Raw genomic sequence first — 19,634 nt, 5'->3', positions numbered from 1 at the left:
TGAGCACAGAGCCAGGAATAAGTCCTGAGTCACAGCTGGGTGTGACTCTCCACCAAAAAAATATTAAGAGCTATTCACATGGTGACTTCAAAGTAGGCAAGGAGTTGACCCCATGTAAGAAACTGGAATTGGGGATGTTCCTGAAGAAGTTGGCAAAAAAGGAAGGCAGTTAGATGGGAATGGAAGTTATTCATTCCTGGAAGTATGTTTGACATTCCAGAGCACTGGTATGTAAACGAGATTCAGAAGGTAAGTCCAAAATTGGTAATGAAAAGATACGAATTAAAGCACTGGTTTGCAAGTGATGTGCAAGTGCATAGCCACTCTAATTACTCTAATCCCTGGATCTCTCTCTCTCTCTCTCTCTCTCTTTCTTTCCATGTGTTGTCTGTCTCGTTCGTTCTCTCTCCCTCTTTCTTCTTCCCCCTCCCCAATATCTAAATTTCTTTCAGCACAAACTTTTTGTTTCAGGAGTGGGAGAGATGATATACCAGGCAGGGCTCTTTCTTGCATGGGCTGCTACCTGAGTTTAAACTCTGGCACCCAATATGGTGCCCAGAGGTCTGCCAGGAGTGAGTTCTGAGGGCAAAACAAGAAGTAAGCCCTGAACAATGCCACGTGTAGCGCCCCCGCCTCAATGAAAACAAAACAACTATTTGCTTCACAAGAAGAAAAAAAGAAAGAGGGGCCGAAGAGAGAGCGCGATAGTACAGCAGGTAGGACATTTGCCTTGTATGGGGCCGACCCGGGTTCAATCCCCGGCATGCCATATGGTCCCCCAAATTCTGCCAGGAGTAATTCCTGAGTGCAGAGCCAGGAGTAACCCCTGAGCACTGCTAGGTGTGACCCAAAAAGAAGAAAAAAGGAAAAGAAAGAAAAGAAGGAAAAAAGGAAGAAAAAAAAACAACTGTATTCCTAGCTGTGGTTACCTATATTTGAAGTACCATAGTGAATACCTTACGGAGACTTCATTGAGATTTTGGTGTCCCAGTAACTAAAATACCCCAACATTTAATTTTTATGTACTAGGCACTGTCCTGGGACTTTTGTTTTTGTTTTGGAGTCATACCTGGCTCTATGCTCAGGGATCTGATCTGGAGGGGTCTGGGGGACCATAGAGTTACCTGGATGGAACCTGGGTTGACTGCATGCAAGGCAAACAAGCTACCTGCTGTACTATCCAACACCTGCCCTGGGACATTCTATGTTTATTAATCTTCATTTTGCCATTCTGATGTAAGGTGGTGCTTGACTTGCATAGGTGAAATATGGGGTCACTTGAAAGTTAATGGCTTTCACTGTTGGTGGGGTTGATTTTGAAATACTGTCTAAAACTCAACTATCCACAACTTTGTAAATCACAGTTCATTAAATAAAATTTTTTTTAAGTTATTGGCTAAGTGGACGGAAGACATAGTGTACTGCATGCCTTGCATGCAGTAGATCCCAGTTTGATCCCCAGAGCACTGTCAGGAGTAACCCCTGAGCACAGAGCCAGGAGTAAGCCCTGAGCACTGCTAGGTGTAGCCCAACTCATGCCTTCACAAGTTATTAACTTAATTTAAATTAAAGTTTAAAAAATCTCTAGGGGCCAGCTGATAGTTCGAAGGGCTGGAACATATGCTTTACATGCAGGATTCCCAGGACCTTGAGGGCTGGGCATAGCCCTTAGGCATTACTGGGTGTGGCAAGAAAGAGAGGGAGAGCGAAAAATCGCTAGTTCAGCAAAGTGTTTGAACCTGGATTCCAACTGAGGTCTTACCAGTTTTTCCATGTTGACCCAGCTCAGGGTTTATGTTTGTGCATGCCTGTTTGTGACTGATACTTCTACTCTAGGTTTCACAATCAGTGCCCTGTTTGCTTTTTGCTTCATGTAATCCTAAACAACTATTAATTAAATAATATGTTGATGGTAAGGTTTTAGTAGGTGTTATTTTAGAAAAGAGGGAAAGCTTCAGCCTTGTATGTGGGAAGAACTGGAACATGCTCTGCCTTCCCTTTGAGACACCTCATGCCCTTGCCGCCAGTTTCCTAGAAGTAACCCACCCTTCATCTTCCTTGTTGGGAAAGGCCTGCCATGGTCCTCAAAGTCTGGGGAGTGAGCCCATTTAAAAGTTGTGTCACTCCCAGAGAGATAGTACAGTAGGTAGGGTTTGATCCCTGGCACAATTGGTGCTCCAGGCTCACCAGGAGTGATCCCTGAGTGCAGAGCCAGGAGTAACCCCTGAGTATCGCCAGGTATGGCCCCAAAACAAAACCAAAAATGAGTGTAACTTAGTTCTTTTTATTGTTTTGTTTTTGAGTCAAACCTAGCAATGCTCAGGAGTTATTCCTGATTCTGTATTCCAGAATCACTCCTGTTGGTGGTCAGGGAGCCATATGAAACGCCGGGAACTGAACCTGGGTTGTCCGCATATGAGGCAAGTGCCCAACCTACTGTACTTTCTCTCCAGCCCCTGTGTAACTTATTTCTAGATTAAGTTTCTCCCTGAATGGGGAGTTTATTCTATTTTACTTTACAATAAGCTCAATATTTTCTAAAACAAAAAAATAAGTATCAGTTGTAGGAGTAAGCCAGAGAGAGAGTACAGTGGACAGGGCACTTGCCTTGCACATGGTCCCTACCCAAATTAGAGACTTGGCACCTCATATATTTCCCTAAGCCCTGCCGGGAGTGATCCCTGCACCCAGAGCCAGAAGAAAGAACTGAGCACCGCAGGATGTGGCCCAAAATTAAAACAAGACAAAATTAGTTGTAAAAGGCTAGCAAGATAGCTCAATAAATTGAGTGCATGCTTTGTATATGGGAGGTCTGGGTTCAATACCCAGCATCATATTGTCCCTCTAGCACCACTGAGAGGAACCCTGGAACACAGAGCTGGGAGTATCACCAGAGCACCTCTCAGTTTGGCTCAAAAATCAATAAGAGAAGAAAACATTAGTTGCGAATAGATAACTTAAAAATTATATGGGAGGAGCTGGAGCTATAGCACAACGGGTAAGGCATTTGTCTTGCATGCAGCTGACCTGGGTTTGATTCCCAGCATCCCCCGAGCACCGCCAGGAGTAATTCCTGAGTGCATGAGCCAGGAGTAACCTCCGTGCATCGCTGGGTGTGACGCCAAAAAGAAAAAAAAAAATCTATATGGGAAGGAAAGTGTCTGCCATAGAGGCAGGCTGGCCAGGTGGGGGTGGGAGGAAACTGGGGACATTGTTGCAGGGAAATGTACACTGCTGAAGGAATGGGTGTTGGAACAAGGACCATGATGTTGAACAGCTTTTCACACACACACACACACACACACACACACACACACACACACAATTTATTTAAACACTGTGATTTACAAAGTTCATGATGATTTGGGGTTTTTTTTGTTTGTTTGTTTGTTTGTTTTTACTTTTTGGGTCACACCCGGCGATGCACAGGGGTTACTCCTGACTGCACTCAGGAATTACTCCTGGAGGTGCTCAGTGGACCATATGGGATGCTGGGAATTGAACCCGGGTTGGCAGCATGCAAGATAAATGCCCTACCCACTGTGCTATCACTCTAGCCCCATGTTCATGATGATTTGTTACAGGCATTCAATATCCCAACACCAATCCCGTAACCAGTGTCACCTTCCTTCCACCATTGTCTTCATTTTCCCAACCACCCCTCAAGCCTTCCACCATATCAATCCCACAATAATTTATATTGGTTGTTAACACTAAATGACTAAAGGATTGATAAAAAATATTTCAATGAAAATTTGTGAAAATTGTATTTCATCATGTCTGAGAGTTTACTAAGTTGTTGTTGCAAGTTAAGCCTTCTTGTTAATGTTTTTGTTAGTCATAAACAACTTTGCAACTGTGTATCTCAAAGTGGGTGAATCAATTAAAAAAGAAATACAAATAAACAAAATAAAATACCTTTAGAATTATCATAAAAAAAAGTTGTATGAACTGGGTAGACGAGACAGGGGCACATGTCCTGCATGTAGGAGCTCCCCTCTCCAAAGATCCCCAAGCATGAGTGGGACTATCTCCTGAACACAGCCCAGCACTGCGAAAAACTCCAGAGTACTGCTGGATGTGGCCCAAAGCATCACCACCAAAAATCAGTTGCTGGGGCAACAGCTTAAATTGGAAAGCACACACTGTGAGTGTGCAAGTCAAAAATTCTGTCCTTGGCACTGCAGGGTCCCTGGAGACTGGCAGCACTGAACTGAGTTCTGCCAGAGTGGTACCTGTTTCTTATAGGGACCCTGATGGGTGTGGCCCTATTATTTTAAGAAATTGAGGGAGCTGGATAGTACAGTGGGTAGGGTGCTTGCCTTGCATGCAATTGACTTGGGTTCAATCCCCAGCATCACATATGAACCCAGGGAGCACTGAACTCAGAGCCAGGAGTAAGCGCTGAGCCCCACTGGGTGTGGCCCAAAAATTAGAAAAAAAAAGCCAGGGGCAGGAGCAAAAGGGTGTTTGCCTTGCATGCAGCCCACCTGAGTTCAATCCCCATTATCCTATAGAGTTCCCTGAGCACTGCCAGGAAAATTCCTCTGTCAGAGCCAGGAATAAGCCCTGAGGACGCTAGGTATGATCCCAAAACCAAAGAAAGAAAGAAAAGAAAGGAAAAAAAAAACATATTCAGTTGACCTGGATTTGATCCTGGCATCTCATATAGTCTCCTGAGGCCTGCCAGAAGTAATCCCTGAGCACAGAGCCAGGAGTAAGCCCATGACACAGATGTAGCCCAAATACAAACAAAATAGGGGTTAGGACATTTGTCTTACCTGAAGCCAAGCCTGAACTGATCCTCAGCCACATGTGGTCCCCTGAGTATGGCAGGGTATAGCCCTAGGGTTATATGGAGGCCCCCAAGCATGGTGGGGATGATTTGAGTTCATCTTCAGCACCCCAGAGCCTCAGGCCTCAGCCACATGCAAGGAAAGGGCCCTACTATCACTTGAGCCCTGTCAAAGATATTTTGGAATTAAACTGACATGGTAGGACAGTGGCTGGAGCAATAGTAAAGTGGGTAGGGCATTTGCCTTGTAAGAGACTGACCCGGGTTTGATCCCTGGCATCTCATATGGTCCCCGAGGACCACCAGGAGTAACTCCTGAGTGCAGAGCCAGAAGTAACTCCTGAGCATTGCTGGGTGTGACCCAAAAAGAAAAAAAATGAAAAGATATGGTAGAACAACATTGTAAATATAGACTGAGAGACAGCATGCGGCTGACCCAGGTTTGATCCCTGGTATTCCATATGGTCCCCAAAGCCCCACCAGGAGTGATTCCTGAGTGCAGAGCCCAGAGTAACCCCTGAGCACTAGGTCAATGTTGGAGTTACTGCTGGTAAAGCTCTGAAACCACCCAGACCGGTTGAACTGCAAGAATGCTCCCAGGAGCTGAACAAGGGGTGACATATTGGCACCAGGGGGGGCTGACATTTCCCAGAGATTAGTATAGATTAAATCAGCAATTACCAGTGGCCAGGTTTGGAATGTAGGATACTGACACATAGAATCTAGGAAAATAGCTTTGTTTCTGCTTACAGATTATAGAAACCCTGTACTAATCTTGCCCATATAACTATTAATTTAACCTTCCACCACCGGTCCTTGTCCTGCATATACTGCCTTCTATGTAATAACTGCTCGTCCTTAATACACTTGTCTATAATTTTAGCCTGTGATGTGCCTCTATTGACCATCAGTCATAGACTGCATCAGAGGCGGCTCCCTGGACCCAGATCACCGGATACTGCCAGACAGTATCAAGTCAAGGCTGTAGAGAGCACTCTGGCCTTATTTGCAGTTTACACAGATCGGATCACAAGCACTACAGATGGTCACCACCAGGGGTCACTTCTGAGCACAGAGCCAGGAAAGCCAGGAACAAAGTCTCCGAGATCAAACTCTGGACTCCTGCAAGCAAAGTATATGCACTGTCCTGTAAAGCTATCTCTCTAGCTCAACATGTACACTTTTTGGGCTTGTGGTCTGGGCTCAGGAATAGTCCCAGAGCACCACAGGGGTGCATAAATTAAAAAAAAATACTTGCCTTTAATAAAATCCAGCTTTTTTCTTTTTTGCTTCGGGGCTATTGGCAATGCATAGGAGATACAATCGACTCTGTACTGGGGTGGGACCTCCAAGGTGAATGTTCTTGGGTGTTTTTGCGGTGATGAGGAACCAAACCTGGGCCTCTAGCATGCAAAGCATGAGTTCAGCCCTTTGACTTATTTTTCTGGTCTCCAGTATTTTAACAGAAGGAATAAAAAGAAAGGGTGGGAGGAAATCTGTATTTTGGGGATGACACAGGTAGACCTTGCCCTGGAAATTTGGAAACAGAATTCTAAAGGATGCCTAGAGTTTCAGATCACTTGATAAAGCACATTTGATCCAGCTAATAGTTGAGCTGTGTTCTCTAGCCATAATGTAAATGTACGTATTTGCTACTTCTGAAACTGCTCAACCCTCAGAGCTCTGTACCTTTTGTGACTCTCATATGCATAATATAGTGATGCTAGAGCCAACAGTCACTCTTTACTGGAAGTCAGTGGAGACTGGCAGGCGATAGGAGGACAGATGGAAAAGGTTGGGGTTATGAGAGTGCTGTGCCTGGGATGTGGCTCAGTAATACATGTGAGGTTAAAAAAAGAAAAAAAGAAAGAAACTGGGGCCAGAGAGATAGTAAAGCGGGTGTGGCGCTTGCCTTGCATGTGGCTAATCAGGTTTGACCTCTGGCACTCAATATGGTTCCTGAGCCCCACCGGGAGTGCACAGCCTGAGTACACAAGGAGTAAGCCTTGAACACCAATGGGTGTGGCTCTCTCTCTCTCTCTCTTTCTCTCTCTTTCTCTCTCTCTCTCTCTCACACACACACACACACACACAAGGAAGGAAGGTAGGTTGGTAGGTAGGAAGTTAGGAAGGAAGAAAGGAAGGGAGGAGGGAGAGAGAGAAAGAGGAAGAAAGAAAGAAAGAGAGAGAAAAAGAGAGAGAGAAAGAAAGGAAGAAAGAAAGAAAGAAAAAGAAAGAGACTGGGGCTGGGAAGATAGCACAGTGTTAAGGCACTTACCTGGTACACAGCTGCCCCAGTTCAATCCCTAACACCACTTATGAGGCTGGAGAGATTAGTACAGTGGGTAGAGTGTTTGCCTTTCATATGCTCAACCTGGGTTCTATCCCTAGTATTCCAAATGACGCCCATAATTTTCCAGGAGTGACTCCCTGAGCCCATAGCCAGGAGTAAGCCTTGAGCAGTGCCACATGTGCCCTAAAAAAAAAAAGAAAATGTGCACATACTTTGCATTCAGATTCTCTGGGTTAGGTCTTCATAAAATATGGTCCTCCAAGCACAGTCAGGGAGTGACCCCTGAGCACTGAGCTAGGAATCCCTGAGCTCCAGTGGGTTTAGCCTAAAATTGAAAAAAAAAAGGTCATCACAAAATAGGAATAATTTTATAGATAGCACAGACAGGTAGCACAGACAGCTTTATGGAGTTAAAGTTCTTGCCTTCATGATTGCCACTCAATGCCTCTTTTGCAAACCACAACACCCAAAAGAAGAGAGAGAACAAAGGGGAATGCCCTGCCACAGAGGCAGGGTGGGGTGGGGGGATGGAGGGTGGGAGGGATACTGGGATCCGTGGTGTTGGGAAATGGGCACTGGTGGAGGGATGGGTATTTGATCATTGTATAATTGAAACCCAAGCACAAAATTTGTAAGTCTACAACTGTACCTCATGGTGTCTCACTAATAAAAAATTTTTTAAAAATAATAATAATAAAGTTCTTGCCTCGCACATAGATGGAACTATTTTGCTCTGCTGCACCACATATGGTTCCCCCATGTACCACTAGGAGTGATCCCAGAGCACAGATCCAGGAGTAAGCCCTGAGCACAAACAGACATGACCCAAAATAAAATTAATTAAAAATCACTGGTCACTGTTCTCCCGTTGTTCATCGATTTGCTCGAGCGGGCCCAGTAACATCTCCATTGGAGACTTTGTTGTTACTGTGTCTGGCATATCGAATACGTCACGGGGAGCTTGCCAGGCTCTGCCGTGTGGGTGAGATACTCTCGGTAGCTTGCCCGGCTCTCCGAGAGGGGCGGAGGAATCGAACTCTGGTCAGCCATGTTGGCTGCGTGCAAGGCAAACGCCCTACCCGCTGTGCTATCTCTCCAGCCAATTAAAAATAAATATAAACATCAATACAAGACTAGGGATATGATTCAAAGGGTTGGTGCACATCCAAAACATGCAGAGGTCTAGGTTTAATCCCCAGCACTGCAAGGTCTCCTGAACACTGCTCAAAGCAACCCCTGAATAACCTTCAGGAAGTAGTCCCTGAGCACAGCTGAGTGTAACCCCAACAACACCCCCAAATTCAATATATAAGATGTTTTTGTCTTCAAACCCACACAGAAGACTTTGAAAATAATCACTTTGTAAATTCAGGGCTGAAGACATAATACAGCAGGTAGGATGATTGCTTTGCACATGGCCAACCTGAATTCTATCTCTGGCATCCCATACAGTCATTTGAGCAGAGCCAGGAGTAAGCCCTGGGCACCACTGGGTATGGTCCGAAAAACAGTAACAACAACAACAAAACATGGCCTCTTTGTAAATTCAAGGTTAGGAAGAGGAAATTGAGAATTAACAAAAAGCTTGCGTGCTCTCAAGGTTTGGGGTTATAGAAGGAGGTTTTTGTTTTCTTGTTTTTTGAAAGGGTACTGGGTCACACACAGTAGTGCTCAGTGCTACTCCTTGCACTATGCTTGGGGAACATATGTGGTACCAGAGATTAAAATAAAGTCTGCTATATGCAAAGCAAGACAACTGTACACTGGTGCTGGGATGGGTGTTGGATGATTATGTAATTGAAACTCAATCATGAACTTAATCAAACCATGTGTATTTCACAGTGACTCAATTAAATTTAAAAAAAAAAGAGTTAACTCCTGTACCATCTCTCCGGTCCCAAGAAGGAACTTTTGGCGGGGAGTGGGGGCAGAAAAATAAAGATGTTACAAATAATTTTATTATTATCATTATTTTGGTTTTTGGGCCACAACCAAGTATGCTCAGAACTTATTCCTGGTTCTTAGCAAAGGGATCACCCCTGGCAGGGCTCAGGGGCCAGATTCAGTGCAGGAAAGCAAAACCACACCAGTTAAGGGTATAAGAGCACTATATAGTATCCACTGTGCTATCTCTTTGACTCCAACAAATAATTTTGTTTGTTTGGGGGTCACACTTAGTGATACTCAGGGATGACTCCTGGAGATCTCAGGGGACAATGTGGGGTGCTGGGAATCAAAACCATGTCAGTAGTACGCAAGGCAGCACCCAATCTGATGTGTTTATTATCTCTTTGACCCCTATCTAGCAATTTAAAAAAATGTATAAGGTTGTTCACAATAATTTATTACATTCAATATTCCAACACCAAACCCACCACTATTACACCTTACCCACCACCATTATTTTGAATTTTCCCAACTACCACCCAAGCCTGCCTCAATAGCAGGCCCTAAATAATTGATTTTGTATGCTTGTTATGAATAATTCTCTAAAAATGATCAAAAAAGATTTCCTTAAAAGAAAGTTTGTGACGATTGTTGTATCTCACCCTGGAGCTATTGAGCGCTTATATAAGAGATTACTAACATGTCACAGGCTGAGCTTTGTGTGCTAATGTATTTTAAATTGAGATTCGTTGCCTTCTTTCTACCTTACATCCTATCCAATGTGTGCTGCTACTAGTGCATCAGTGGTATAGAGTATGAGAAGTCACTCCAGGAATTCTAAAATTTTTAAATAAGTTTATACAGCTAGAGTTAAATTTTTAACTGGTGACTTTGAGGTCTGAGGCATCTCTTCTTGCTGACCTCTTCTGAGATTTATTTGTGAGTCTCTCTCTGGATCATGGCCAGTTAAGGAGCTTATATGGCAACAGAGGCAGTTCACAGGCATGACTACCAGGGTCCCAGAAGAACAGGGTGATGGGGAGGAGATTGCCCATCCCTGACTCTGTGAGATTCTGGAGATTTGGGGGCACAAATCCCACATAACTGAATTCTATTTTCAACTGGTTCAATAATGGATGAGGCTCGTCCAAGCCTGTGGATATTGGCTGTGAGCATGGTGGTTATTGGGCCTGGAGGTTTCTGGTTGCCAGGGCTCTGTTAGGGTGGGTGGGGAAACTTACCTACGCCCCTCTAGGGTGCCCCAGATATAAGGTTCAGCCTGGCACGGGGTCTGGAGGCATCTCTGAAGCTTGGTGATCTGTCTGTTTTTGAGATTTTTTTTTTTTTGCTTTTTGAATTACACCTGGCGATGCAATCCAAACCTGTTGATTTAGTGCTCAGTTCCAGGATGTGGTGTTGCTCAGCCCCAGAGGTGATCTGTGGAGTCAATCAGGGTCACATCTGGCAGGGCTGGCAGGTTATACAGTATCAGGGATCCAACTTGGCATGTGCTCTACCACTTGTGCTACCTCCTCAGCTCCAGTAAGTTTTTTGGAAAGGCAAAGGGGTTTGGGCCACACCAGCAGTGCTCAGGACTTACTCCTGGATCTGCATCAGGGATCACTCCTGTTGGTGCTCTGGTGATAATGTGCTCCTGGGTCAATCATATGCAATCATTACCCACCATACTCTCTCTCTTTGACCTTTAAAAAATTTAAAGGAATAACATGGGGCTGTATAAATAGTATAGGCAGTAAGGTACTTGCCTTGCATACGATTGACACTGGTTTGATTCTCTGGCATCACATATTAATCAGTCATCACTTCTGATTACTGCCAGGAGTGATCCCTGAATACGAGTCAGGGGTAAGCCCTGAGCACAGCCAGTCATTGCCAAAAATAAACCAAAACAAAAAAAATAAATAAAGAAGTAACTACCTAGATTCTGGTCTCACCTGTTGCCCGATGTTACCAACCCTCAGAAGGCTATGTTTATGTCCTTTGAACCCAAGATATAAGCCCTAATAGTAAAATATATAGTATTTTTGGTGTTTAATAGAATCCTGTCACTAAAGATGAAAAAATACTATCAAAATATAAAAAACAAGATAGATAAATAGTTCAACAGACTGGAGCATATTGTTTTATAGGGATTGGCACCACACTGTTCCCCTAACTCAGAGCTTGGAGAAGTTCTGAGCATTACCATTGGGAAACACCCTCTCCCCTAAAAAAACCACCTCTATTCTTTTTCTTTTTTTGGTTTATGGGCCACACTGTGACCCAAAAAGTCACTGAGCACATTGGGTATGGCCCCCAATTTATAAACAGTGACATGGCTCAAGTGGTAGAGGACATGCCTTGCATGGGTGAGGTTCTGAGTTTAATCCCTGGCAGGCATGGTCCCCTGCAAACCTAGAACGAATCCTTGCCACTGGGTTTGGCCCAAAAACAAACAAAAAATTTTAATTAGCTCAAAAATCTTATCTAGGGCCAGGGATGTGACTCATCTGTGCATGACTTGCAAGATTGAGTTCCTGGGATTCAATACCCAACGTGGGGAAAAAATGAATAAAAAGGAAAAAGAAATACGATTATTTCAAGTGAAGACCCAATTTTAGCAATCCTTGGGAACTGGTTATCTAGGCACATAGCCGGCAAGTTTCACTCTGTCTCCTTGGATTCAAGTCCAGTACCACAGGCAAAGCAACTGCACGAGTCTCTCATTCTCTCGTAGCCCAGGTTTTAGGGAGTAGAGGGGCGAGTGGCAGGGCTTGGTGAAGCAGTACAAGAGGGACCCTGAAGACTTGGAGGACACACACACCGGGCAGCGGTCCCGAGGAACAGACAAACGCTCCTGATAGTCTGACCGGGCGCAGGTCCAGGGGAAACCAGAAGGCTCTGTTGCAGCGCGGCCCAGCTCAGCCTTACAGCGCTGGCCTCGCAGCGGGTGACTGTCTCTTGTGCCATCCAGTCACCCAATTAAAGAGCCTTGCTAATAGGAGCTACAGTACAAAACTGCCCTATGATGTTGGTGAAGTAAACTAGCCAGCCGGTGTGTGAAAAGCTGATTGCCCCCGCCGCCTGCACCCCCGTCCCCCCTACCCGGGCTCGCTCTCTCACCCCCCCCACCCTGGTTCGCTCATTTGTTCTCTGTTTCTCTTTCTCCGGCTCTCTCTCTCTCTCTCTCTCTCTCTCTCTCTCTCTCTCTCTCTCTCTCTCTCTCTCTCTCTCGGCAGCACACACACACACACACACACACACACACTCTATAATAGTGTTTGAATAAACAATAGAGCACAGGGTCCACAGACCTCCCCACAGCTGCAGCCCCGGTCAGCTTCCTGCTACCACTGCCTCTGCCTCTTTTGTTTCGAGCTCTGCCAGGAATCTCCTGGAACTTTCTGGGATGTTGGGGGAGGCGAGGACTGACTCATAGGAACATATTCATCAACAAGTCCACTCAAGTTGCCCTAAACCCCAACCCCGCCCTAGAAAATCAGAACTAGTCACGCTTCACATTTTAATACCCAGAGGATTCAGAACCAGTGTCAGTGTAACTATAGTAAGTTTCCCATTCTTTCCCCACTTTCCCACTGGGCAGATCCTTATGAAGGGCCAGGGAGCAGGACTGAGAAAAATGGAAGAGAAAAGGCAGGAGTTTGGTGGGGCTGGAGTCCAGAGTGCTCCAAATAGGTGCAGAACCCTGATTTTCACTCTTTATCTCTTCTTCTGTGGCCTTACATTTTTCTCTTTGTACAGAATTAAAGGATTGGATCAATGAACCAGTCTGGAAGAGTCCAAAAAAGGGTCAGAGAGTACAGACGAGCACTTGCTTGCATGCTGCCCACCCAGGTCGGACCCTTTGAACTGTAAATGGTCCACCAAGCTTGCTAGGAATCACCCCTGAGCACAGAGCCAGGAATATCCCGTGAGCACTTCTGGGTGTGTCCCAAACACCTCCCCCCACCCAAGTGTCGAGGTTATTGGGAATCAGGAACAGATTCTGTATTCATTGCCTAGATAACCAAGTCCAGCTACTGAAGCTCAAGTCCCTAGTCCTCATCTTTGAATACGAAAAAATTTCTTTAAATGGCTTCAGACCATGAAGGGTCTTTTCCTAAAAGTCTTTTTTTCTCCTTTGTCTTCTCTCAAGCAGCGTACATAGGGCCCCTCCAGAGCCAGGGGTCAAACCCTGAGCCTCACAAATTCTAGCTTTTTTTTTAAAGTGGTTGTTATGGGTTTGTTGGTTTGTTTGCTCATTTTTAGTGTTTTGTTGTTGTTGCTGTTGTTGTGTAGCACAGCGGGTAGGGCGTTTGCTTTGCACGCGGCCGACAAGGCCTGCCGACCCGAGTTCTATTCCTCCGCCCCACTTGGAGAGCCCTGCAAGCTCCCAAGAGTATCTCACCTGCATGGCAAAGCCTGGCAAGCTACCTGTGACATATTCGATATGCCAAACACAGTAACAAGTCTCACAATGGAGTGTTAGTGGGCCTACTTGAGCAAACAGATGAACAATGGGAGGACAGTGCTACATTTGTTGTTGTTGGTTTTGGGCCTCTGGGGCCACACCTGGCCATGCTTAGGGACTACTCCTGACTCTGCAGTTGGTAATTACTCTGGCAGTGCTCAGAAGACCATATGGGATGCTGAATTGAACCTAGGTTCGATTGCCATGTGCAAGGCAAATTCCTTACCCACTGTACTATTTCTCCAACCCAACCCCAGTTCTTTGAACTATATTCCCAGTCTGTTAAAAATCTTAAGTCTTAAACTGAAATGTTTAAGACATTTAAACATTTAAGACATTGAAATGTTTAAGACATATCGCTGGAGCGATAGCTCCATTTAAACATTTAAACATTTTTAAACATTTAAACATTTTAAACATTTTAAACATTTTAACATTTAAACATTTTTAACATTTTAAACATTTTAAACATTTTAAACATTTTAAACATTTAAACATTTTAAACATTTAAACATTTTAAAAATTTAAACATGTTTAAATTTAAACATTTAAACATTTAAGACATTGAAATGTTTAAGACATGTCGCTGGAGCGATAGCACAGCGGGTAGGGCGTTCGCCTTACAAGCGGCCAACATGGCCAACCCGAGTTCGATTCCTCCGCCCCTCTCGGAGAGCCCGGCAAGCTACCGAGAGTATTCGATATGCCAGACACAGTAACAACAAAGTCTCCAATGGAGACGTTACTGGGCCCGCTCGAGCAAATCGACGATCAACGGGAGGGCCTTTACCCCTTTTTACCCTTTTAAACTGAAATGTAATGTCATAACTGCCTGGTAGTCCCCAAGCTTATAAGTGCCTCAATATGAATGATTTATGACTTATACACATGAAACTCCATCGTAAGCCGTACTGTACAACATAGGGCCTAAATTTTTTAAAAATTTTATTAAAAGAATAAGGAGGTGTGAGGGGTTGGAGTGCATGCACGTGAGCATTAACCAGCAGTGACCTCCAAGCACTGTCACTGGAGTAGCTTTTGAGAATCACCGTTTGCGGCTCCAAAACAAATTCTAGGGTGAAAACAATAGCATAGTGGGTAAAGTATTTGCCTTGTATGCGATTGACTTGGGTTCAATCCCCAGCATCCTATATAGTCTCCAGAGCACTGCCAGGAGTAATTCCTCACTGCAGAGTCAGGAGTAACCCCCAAACATTACTGGGTATGCCTCCTCACATCAAAAAAAGAAAAGGAAGAAGGAACAAACTTTCAAGCACGACTACCACAGGCACTGAAACAAAGATTTATTAGCATCATCCTATTAACACTTGATGCTTCCAGTCTAAACAAAAATACATATTGGAGCCAAAAATCTAGTTCAACAAACTGGAGCATATATTCTGGTTGCAGGAGGTTCATCTTAAAAGTGCTACTGGGATACGACTTTTGGGAATATTTCCCAGGGATCCCAGTAGAAATGACTTCTGCACCTGTACATTCATTGCAGCACTGTTCATAATAGCCAGAATCTGGAAACAACCCAAGTGCGCGAGAACAGAGGACTGCTTAAAGAAACTTTGGTACATCTACACAATGAAATACTATGCAGCTGTTAGGAAATATGAAGTCATGAAATTTGCTTATAAGTGGATGGACATGGGGAATATCATGCTAAGTGAAATGAATCAGAAAGAGAGGGACAGACATAGAATGACTGCACTTATTTGTGAATATAAAGGTAAAGGTAAAGTAAAGGCCCTCCCGTTGATCGTCGATTTGCTCGAGCGGGCCCAGTAACGTCTCCATTGGAGACTTTGTTGTTACTGTGTCTGGCATATCGAATACTCTCGGTAGCTTGCCGGGCTCTCCGAGAGGGGCGGAGGAATCGAACTCGGGTCGGCCATGTTGGCCGCTTGTAAGGCGAACGCCCTACCGCTGTGCTATCGCTCCAGCCCTATAAAATTACATAATATGAGACTAACACCCAAGGACAGTAGAGACAAGGACCAGGAGGATTGTTCCACAGTTGGAAACCTGCCTCATGTGCAGGGGAGAAGGCAGTTGGGATAGAGAAAAGACCACTAAGTCAATGATGGTTGGAAGGTTCACTCAGGATGGGAGATGGTATGCTGAAAGTAGACAAAGGACCAAACATGATCTGTATCTCAGTAGCTATATTGCAAACCATAATGCCCAAAAGGAAGGAGCGAGAAAGAAGGGAAGTGCCTGCTACAGAGGCAGAGGGTGGGGTGGGGTGGAGGTAGTGGGAGGAATACTGGGGACACTGGTGGTGGAAAATGCACACTGGTGGAGGGATGGGTGTTGGAACATTGTATGACTGAAACTCAATAATGAAAGCTCTGTAACTGTATCTCATGGCGAGTCAATTTAAAAAATTAAATATTAACTAAAGTGCTGCTGGGGGTGACCTCCTCTAGTGCTAAAGTGGTAGAAACTCCCAAACAGCCTCTAGCCCCACCAGGTGTGATGAAAGAAAAACCTAAAGTGGCCCAGAGAAATAGCACCAGGGTTAATGTGCTCTCTGATTCAATCCTCAGCACCACACGTATGATCCTCTGAGTACTGCTAGCAGTGATCCCTGAGCACAGAGCCAAACATAAACCTTGAATACAGCGAGGTATGGCCCTAACCAAACAAAAACTAACTCTGAAAATAAACATTTGTGAAATCTCTTGGGGCTCTTGGGCACAAATTAAACCTGTGACTGAAAGATGAAGTCATGAAATTTTCATATAGGTGGATCACCATGGAAAGTATCATGTTAAGTGAAATGAGTCAGAAAGAGAGGGACAGACATAGAAACATTGCACTCATTTGTGGAATATAAAGTAACAGAACAGGAGACTAGCACCCAAGAATAGTAAAGATAAGTACCAGAAGGATTAACTCCACAGCTTAGAAGCTGGCCTCACATGCTGGGGGGGGGGGGGGGGAAGTCAGCTCAGATAAAGGACCACCTAGAAAATGGTGCTAGGAGGGTCCACTCGGGATGGGAGATGTGGAATATAGACCGAATGTGATGGCCACTTAATACCTCTATTGCAAACCACAACACCCAAAGAGAGAGAGCAAAAGGGAATGCCCTGCCACAGAGGTGGGGTAGGGTGGAGGGGATGGGGTGGGGGTGGTAGGAGGGATGCTGGGACCATTGGTGGTGGAAAATGAGCACTGGTGGAGGGATGGGTACTCGATCATTGTATTACTGAAACACAAGCATGAAAGTTTGTAAGTCTGTAACTGCACCTTACGGTGATTCACTAATAAAAAATTAAAAATAAATAAACCTGTGTCCGGGTTCTTATAGTGGGAAGTGTTTAGTGTGAAAGGAAAAACAAAATATAGGTAATTCTCTGTCAGAAATGAAAAGGGGCTGGAGGGGGCCTGAGCACTAATGCAGCAAATATGATGCTTGGACTGACTCTGGGAGGCTCCCCAGCACTTCATATAGTCCCCTCAGCCCCACAGGAGTGATGCCTGAGTGCAGAGCCAGAAGTAAGTCCTGACCACCGATATGTGCCCCCCCCACCAAAAAAAAAAAAAGGAAAAAGGGGCAGAAACAGTACAGCAGGTAAGGTGCTTGCGTTGCATGTGGCTTACCAGAATTCAATCCCCATGTGGTCAGTATCCAGAGTCCCACCGGCAGTGATCCCTGAGCATTATTTGGTATGGCTCCAAATCAAGCAAACAAAAATAGTAAAGGGAGGCCAAAGCGATAGTACAGCAGATAGGGTGTTTGCCTTGCACACATACTGACTGTCAGCCCAGGTTCCCAGCAGCTCATATAGTCCTCTGAATACTGCCAGGAGTGATCTCTGAGTGTGGAGCTAGGAATAAGCCCTAAGCAACACTGTGTGTGACCCAAAAACAAAGCAAAAGGAATATAGATATCTAGATTCTAGACTTAAATCTCACAGAGAGATTATGCTGAAATTATGACAACTTCAGTAGATAATTGATTTATGGGAAGCACCAATGGCTCTATCTGCTATACCAGTGGCAGCACAATTTGAGGACTTGTCACCATATCAAGTAGAGGAGAAAATGATTCACTCTGCATCAGAGCAATAGAGAAATCTCTAAATTGCAGCTTTGGTAGGAAGAAGTAGATCCAGAACTGCTATCTGTAACAGCTGATAGTGGAGGAAATTTCTGGAGAAAGAGTGGGGTGAAGGGTCTCTCGATGCTTTAATACAATGGGAACCTAAGATGAAGTTTGGGAGATCCCCGTCAGTTTTGCATTGAAAAGTGGAAAATTCCTGAGGTTGAACCAGTTTGACCAGATGAAGATGACTCATTTAGGGAGTTATATATGAATATTAAAAATTTACCACTAACCTGTACAAACACAGGACTGTTTTTTGTTGTCTTTTTTTTTTTGTCAACCTGGCAGTGCTTGAGGGATGCTTCTAGTAGTGTTCAGGGGACCATGTGGTGCCAGGAATTGAACGCAGACCTTCTAAATGCAAAGCTTGCACTCAGCTAATTGTGCTCTCTCTCTGACCCATATTTTTTCCCCCAGTGAAGGGGACTAAATCAATTACCTCACATTTGCAAGGCATGTATTCTACCACTGAACCACATCTCTGGCCCCTAAACTCAGTGTTGTTGAAGCAATCTCTTTGTAACATCAGTTTAGATCCATTTAGACAACTAAAACATTGACTTGCTTAGGAAAACAACTGAAATGTGTTGAGGTCAGAGAGATAGTACAGGGACTTAGGCACTTGCCTTGCACACATCTAGTTCAGTCCTTGGCAGTGCATATGGTCCCCTAGCACTATCAGGAGTGACTCCTGAGCACTGCCCTGAGACCATGGGTGTGGCCTCCAAACAAAAACAAAAATAACACCCTTATTGGGGGCCCAAAGGGGGGCAATGGATAGGAGGGGCACGGTTGGATCTCAGCACCTCAAGCTTCCTTCACTGTGCTGGGTGTGGCCCAGAAACCAAAACTATTCTACATATGTAGAGTAGCAGAATTACAAAAATGGAATTAATTCCCCACTGAAAATGAAAAGTTAAGACTTTTAGAATCTTTAATTTTTCTGTTGCCTAAAAATTCAAGTGACAATCTAAAAAGTTAGAAGCATGCAAAATTGGGGAAGCACTGAAAACCTTTATGCTGCTAGTACTGAACAAACAATGACTAACCAGTTTCAGTAATACTGCAGAGAAAGAATGCTATGTGTAGCTCAAGTGAAAGGTGAACTCAAGGTTTGAATAAGGAAGAATTCAAAACAAGGGAAAGAGAGCGAGCTATATTACTAACTCTGAGGAGTACTAAATTTAAGACGAGAGTCCCAAAAGTGAATTTTTCCTTAACTTAGAAAAAAGCTTATAAAAACAACTATAAATTGAATAAAACAAGTGGAGGAAGAAACAAATTTGTTTTCATGGAATCTATAAAGGAAAAACAAACACAAAGGCAACATTCAAGAGATCTTAAGAAATCATTAAAATATATTTGAATATGTATTGCTCACTAACATCTTCAAAAAGAACTATTTTTTTCTTTTAATTTTGTGCTAGTGCTTTTCAAAAGCATTTTTTTTAAATTTTTATTTTTTTGGGTCATGTCCAGTTGCTCAGGGATCACTCTTGGATGTGCTGAGAATCCAATCTTGCACTCAGAGGAGTCACTCCTGGCAATGCTGGGGACCATATTCGCTGCCAGGGGTTCAAGGTAGTTAGCATGACTGGTGGGCACTTTCTCTCTCCCACCCAAGAGTTTTTCAAATTTAGCAAAACACTCAAGAAAAGTTTTTTTGAGTCACACCCCACGATGCACAGGGGTTACTCCTGGCTTTGCACTCTAGAATTACTCCTGGCGGTGCTGGGGGGGGGGGGGGGGGAGAGAGGGGACCAAATGGGATGCTGAGACTTGAACCCAGATTAGCCATGTAAGGCAAACGCCCTAACCCACCGTACTATAGCTCCAGCCCCCTCAAGAAGAAATTTTATAAAAAAATAAAAAAGAATAAATTTTAAATGACTATTGGCACCAAAAGCAAACAAACGAAAATACCCAAACACCTAAGAACAACAAACAAATAAAAACGAAACTAATATGACACCAAAAACAATTCTGGGTTTGCTCAAACCAAAGAGCTTTGACTTGTGGACTGTTTGGATGGGCTGCTAAATGCGGTACAGATTTAGCCATGTGT

The sequence above is a fragment of the Sorex fumeus genome, unplaced genomic scaffold (assembly GCF_029834395.1).
Source record: "Sorex fumeus unplaced genomic scaffold, SorFum_2.1 ptg000063l, whole genome shotgun sequence".
Taxonomy (NCBI): Eukaryota; Metazoa; Chordata; class Mammalia; order Eulipotyphla; family Soricidae; genus Sorex; species Sorex fumeus.
The sequence above is the reverse complement of the archived record's forward strand: the minus strand, read 5'-3'. Positions refer to the sequence as shown.